Below are 6,154 nucleotides of genomic sequence, written 5' to 3' on the forward strand. Positions count from 1 at the left end.
CTTGCTCCACCATCAGCACCCAAAGCTGAAATTCTTCTTAAACTATTCCCTGACACCCCCTACATTCATATATTGGACCACCTCTACTGTGCTATGTCAGTATCTCCAAAAAATCCTTCTTTCCCTCCCCTATGTACGTCGTGCATTAATGGCTTGCCCCATGCATATAAGCATGTACATGATATTATATCTTTACATAGGACATGTCTAGTCCAATTCCACAACCCATTGATCCTCAACAGTAACTAGATGCATATCACTTAGTCCAATAAGGGCTTAATCACCATGCCTCGAGAAACCATCAATCCTTGCCTGTAATGTCACTCTTCTCGCTCCGGGCCCATGCTAATGTGGGGGTTACTATCATGAAACTATACCTGGCATCTGGTTCTTACCTCAGGGCCATGACTCTATTTATTCCAATCCTACTAATTCTCGCAAATGGGACATCTCGATGGACTAGTGACTAATCAGCCCATGATCACACATAACTGTGGTGTCATGCATTTGGTATCTTTTATTTTTAGGGGGGGAATCTGCTATCACTCATCTATGACCGCAACGGCACTAACTCTAACTTATCTTCTGCTCTCAGGGAATATGCCCGTCGCGGCCCTAATGCAGTCAAATAACTTGTAGCTGGACTTATTCATTATCATTTATCAACTCACGCATAAAATCAAGGTGCTATTCAGTCAATGGTTTCAGGACATATAATTCTAGGACACACGTGTGTACACGTACGTACACGTGTGTACACGTACGTACACGTGTGTACACGTACGTACACGTGTGTACACGTACGTACACGTGTGTACACGTACGTACACGTGTGTACACGTACGTACACGTACGTACACGTACGTACACGTACGTACACGTGTGTACACGTACGTACACGTGTGTACACGTACGTACACGTGTGTACACGTACGTACACGTGTGTACACGTACGTACACGTGTGTACACGTACGTACACGTGTGTACACGTACGTACAGCGCAAGACATTAAGTTAACTTATACAAACCCCCCTTACCCCCCATAAACTCATGTCATCTATTATACACTTATTTATGTCCTGCCAAACCCCAAAAACAGGACTAAGTGCATACAATACTCACAAGCTTTATTTAAATTGTATACAAATGTATTGCTACTCTAGTTAACTTAACACAACAGTCTTACACGCATTCGATCTCGTGGTCTATCTATAGATAGCATCCCCTTTTTTTTTCCTCTCATATTTACTATGTATTTTATTTATTATACACACTACAATTTCAGTATAAGTTAATGTAGCTTAATTAATAAAGCAAGGCACTGAAAATGCCAAGATGAGTCGCACGACTCCATAAACACAAAGGTTTGGTCCTAGCCTTCCTATTAGTTCTTAGTAGACTTACACATGCAAGTCTCCACGCCCCAGTGAGAATGCCCTTAAAATCAGCAGTGATCTAAAGGAGCAGGTATCAAGCACACTCTTAAGTAGCTCATAACACCTTGCTAAGCCACACCCCCACGGGATACAGCAGTGATAAAAATTAAGCCATAAACGAAAGTTTGACTAAGCCATACTAAAAAGGGTTGGTAAATTTCGTGCCAGCCACCGCGGTCATACGATTAACCCAAACTAATAGGCCCACGGCGTAAAGCGTGTTTAAGATACCTTTGCACTAAAGTTAAAACTTAACTAAGCCGTAAAAAGCTACAGTTACCATAAAATAGACCACGAAAGTGACTTTATAATAATCTGACTACACGATAGCTAAGACCCAAACTGGGATTAGATACCCCACTATGCTTAGCCCTAAACATAGATAATTTTACAACAAAATAATTCGCCAGAGGACTACTAGCAATAGCTTAAAACTCAAAGGACTTGGCGGTGCTTTATATCCCTCTAGAGGAGCCTGTTCTATAATCGATAAACCCCGATAAACCTCACCACCCTTTGCTAATTCAGTCTATATACCGCCATCTTCAGCAAACCCTCAAAAGGTAGAATAGTAAGCACAATCATTTTACATAAAAAAGTTAGGTCAAGGTGTAACTTATGGGGTGGGAAGAAATGGGCTACATTTTCTACCCAAGAACATTCCACGAACGTTTTTATGAAATTAAAAACTGAAGGAGGATTTAGTAGTAAATTAAGAATAGAGAGCTTAATTGAATAGGGCCATGAAGCACGCACACACCGCCCGTCACCCTCCTCAAGTAATAAGACACAACCATAACCATATTAACTTAACTAAGACACAAGAGGAGACAAGTCGTAACAAGGTAAGCATACCGGAAGGTGTGCTTGGATTAATCAAAGTGTAGCTTAACTAAAGCGTCTGGCCTACACCCAGAAGATTTCATTACTTATGACCACTTTGAACAAAAGCTAGCCCAACTAACCCCAAACTTAAGTATCACAGACATATAAAGTAAAACATTTAGTTAAATAATAAAAGTATAGGAGATAGAAATTTTAATTGGAGCGATAGAGATAGTACCGTAAGGGAATGATGAAAGACATCTTAACAGTATTAAACAGCAAAGATTACCCCTTTTACCTTTTGCATAATGAACTAGCCAGAAACGACTTAACAAAGAGAACTTAAGCTAAGCTCCCCGAAACCAGACGAGCTACCCATAAACAATCTAAAAGGATCAACTCATCTATGTAGCAAAATAGTGAGAAGATTTGTGGGTAGAGGTGAAAAGCCTAACGAGCCTGGTGATAGCTGGTTGCCCACAAACAGAATTTTAGTTCAACTTTAAATTTACCTAAAAAAAAACAAAATTTTAATGTAAATTTAAAATATAGTCTAAGAAGGTACAGCTTCTTAGAATCAGGATACAACCTTTATTAGAGAGTATATACTAACATCACCATAGTTGGCTTAAAAGCAGCCACCAATTGAGAAAGCGTTCCAGCTCAACAAACAATATAACTTAATCCCAATCATATTACATCAACTCCTAATTATACCTCCTGGGCCATTCTATTTAAATATAGAAGCAACAATGCTAGTATGAGTAACAAGAACTATTTTCTCCCCGCATAAGCTTATATCAGAAACGGATAGACCACTGATAGTTAACAATCTGATAATATCAACCCAAAAATGAAATACTTATCTACCCTATTGTTAACCCAACACAGGCATGCATTTAAGGAAAGATTAAAAGGAGTAAAAGGAACTCGGCAAACACAAACCCCGCCTGTTTACCAAAAACATCACCTCCAGCATTTCTAGTATTGGAGGCACTGCCTGCCCAGTGACACTTGTTTAACGGCCGCGGTATCCTGACCGTGCAAAGGTAGCATAATCATTTGTTCTCTAAATAAGGACTTGTATGAATGGCCACACGAGGGTTTAACTGTCTCTTATTCCCAATCAGTGAAATTGACCTTCCCGTGAAGAGGCGGGAATGCCACAATAAGACGAGAAGACCCTATGGAGCTTTAATTAACTAACCCAAACTTATGGATACTAAATACCTACAAGGCATAACATTACACCATTATTGTGGGTTAGCAATTTAGGTTGGGGTGACCTCGGAATATAAAAAAACTCCCGAGTGATTAAAATTTAGACCCACAAGTCAAAATATAACATCACTTATTGATCCAATAATTTTTGATCAACGGAACAAGTTACCCTAGGGATAACAGCGCAATCCTATTCAAGAGTCCATATCGACAATAGGGTTTACGACCTCGATGTTGGATCAGGACATCCTAATGGTGCAGCAGCTATTAAGGGTTCGTTTGTTCAACGATTAAAGTCCTACGTGATCTGAGTTCAGACCGGAGTAATCCAGGTCGGTTTCTATCTATTATATAACCTCCCCCAGTACGAAAGGACAAGGGATGTAAGGCCTACCTCACAAAGGCGCCTTAAAACTAATAGATGAAGTCAACTCAATCTAACCAGTTTATCTCCTCATAAGCCCGAGAAAAGGGGCTTTGTTAGGGTGGCAGAGCCCGGTAACTGCGTAAAACTTAAACCTTTATTATCAGAGGTTCAATTCCTCTCCCTAACAAAATGTTCTTTATCAACATTATCTCTCTTATCATCCCAATCCTTCTTGCCGTAGCCTTCCTCACCCTCGTTGAACGAAAAGTCTTAGGCTACATACAACTTCGAAAAGGGCCTAATATCGTAGGCCCCTACGGCCTCCTTCAACCAATCGCAGATGCAGTAAAACTCTTCACAAAAGAACCTCTACGACCACTTACATCCTCCATATCAATATTCATTCTAGCCCCCATTCTAGCTCTATCACTAGCCCTAACTATATGAATCCCTCTCCCAATGCCCTACCCACTCATTAATATAAACTTAGGAGTCCTATTCATACTAGCAATATCAAGTCTCGCCGTATACTCCATCCTTTGGTCAGGATGAGCCTCAAACTCCAAATACGCTCTAATCGGAGCCCTCCGAGCAGTAGCTCAAACAATCTCATATGAAGTAACACTAGCAATCATTCTCCTATCAGTCCTCCTAATAAACGGGTCATTTACACTATCCACACTAATTATCACCCAAGAACATATATGACTAATCTTTCCGGCCTGGCCCCTAGCCATGATATGATTCATTTCTACTCTAGCAGAAACTAACCGAGCCCCCTTCGACTTAACTGAAGGAGAATCCGAACTAGTTTCTGGATTTAACGTAGAGTATGCAGCGGGTCCTTTTGCCCTATTCTTTCTAGCAGAGTACGCAAATATCATTATAATAAATATCCTCACAACAATTCTATTCTTCGGTGCATTCCACAACCCATTTATACCAGAACTCTACTCTATTAACTTCACTATAAAAACCCTCTTACTAACTATCTGCTTCCTATGAATTCGAGCATCATACCCTCGATTCCGCTATGATCAATTAATACACTTATTGTGAAAAAATTTTCTACCCCTAACTTTAGCCCTATGCATATGACATGTTGCCTTACCCATTATTACCGCGAGTATCCCACCCCAAACATAAGAAATATGTCTGATAAAAGAGTTACTTTGATAGAGTAAATAATAGAGGTTTAAATCCTCTTATTTCTAGAATAATAGGCTTCGAACCTAATCTTAAGAATTCAAAGATCTTCGTGCTACCAAACTTACACTATATTCTACAGTAAGGTCAGCTAAATTAAGCTATCGGGCCCATACCCCGAAAATGTTGGTTTATACCCTTCCCGTACTAATAAAACCCCCTATTCTCACTATTATTATAGCAACTATCATGGCAGGGACCATAATCGTCATACTAAGCTCGCACTGATTACTGATCTGAATTGGATTCGAAATAAACATGCTAGCCATCATCCCTATCCTCATAAAAAAGTATAATCCACGAGCCATAGAAGCCTCTACAAAATATTTTCTTACACAAGCTACTGCCTCAATATTACTAATAATAGGAGTCACCATTAACCTTCTTTACTCCGGCCAATGAGTAATCTCAAAAATCTCAAACCCCATCGCATCCATCATAATAACCACCGCCCTAACAATAAAACTAGGCCTATCTCCATTCCACTTCTGAGTTCCCGAAGTAGCACAAGGAGTAACACTTATATCAGGAATAATCCTACTAACATGACAAAAAATCGCACCTATATCCATCCTATATCAAATCTCCCCATCAATTAACACCAACCTTCTTATACTAATAGCCCTCGCATCCGTTCTAGTAGGAGGCTGAGGCGGACTAAATCAAACTCAACTACGAAAAATCATAGCATACTCCTCCATTGCCCACATAGGCTGAATAGCCGCTATCATTATTTACAACCCTACAATAATAATCCTAAACTTAACTTTATATATTCTAATAACACTATCTACCTTCATACTATTCATATTAAACTCATCCACCACAACCTTATCCTTATCCCACATATGAAATAAATTTCCCCTAATCACCTCCATAATCTTAATCTTAATATTATCCCTAGGAGGACTACCCCCATTATCTGGCTTCATCCCTAAATGAATAATTATTCAAGAATTAACAAAAAATAACATAATTATTATTCCAACACTAATAGCCATCACCGCTCTACTTAACTTATATTTCTACCTGCGACTCACATATAGCACCGCACTTACCATATTCCCGTCCACAAATAACATAAAAATAAAATGACAA

The 6,154-nt window shown here is 39.4% G+C and overlaps 1 pseudogene; it reads left to right on the forward strand.

Moving 5' to 3' along the window:
• Window positions 1-1,360: 1,360 nt before the first annotated feature.
• On the forward strand, window positions 1,361-2,315 carry LOC144310005 (18S ribosomal RNA; annotated as a pseudogene).
• Window positions 2,316-6,154: the final 3,839 nt, after the last annotated feature.

The sequence above is a fragment of the Canis aureus genome, unplaced genomic scaffold (genome assembly GCF_053574225.1).
Source record: "Canis aureus isolate CA01 unplaced genomic scaffold, VMU_Caureus_v.1.0 ptg000327l_RagTag, whole genome shotgun sequence".
In the NCBI taxonomy this organism is placed as follows: Eukaryota; Metazoa; Chordata; class Mammalia; order Carnivora; family Canidae; genus Canis; species Canis aureus.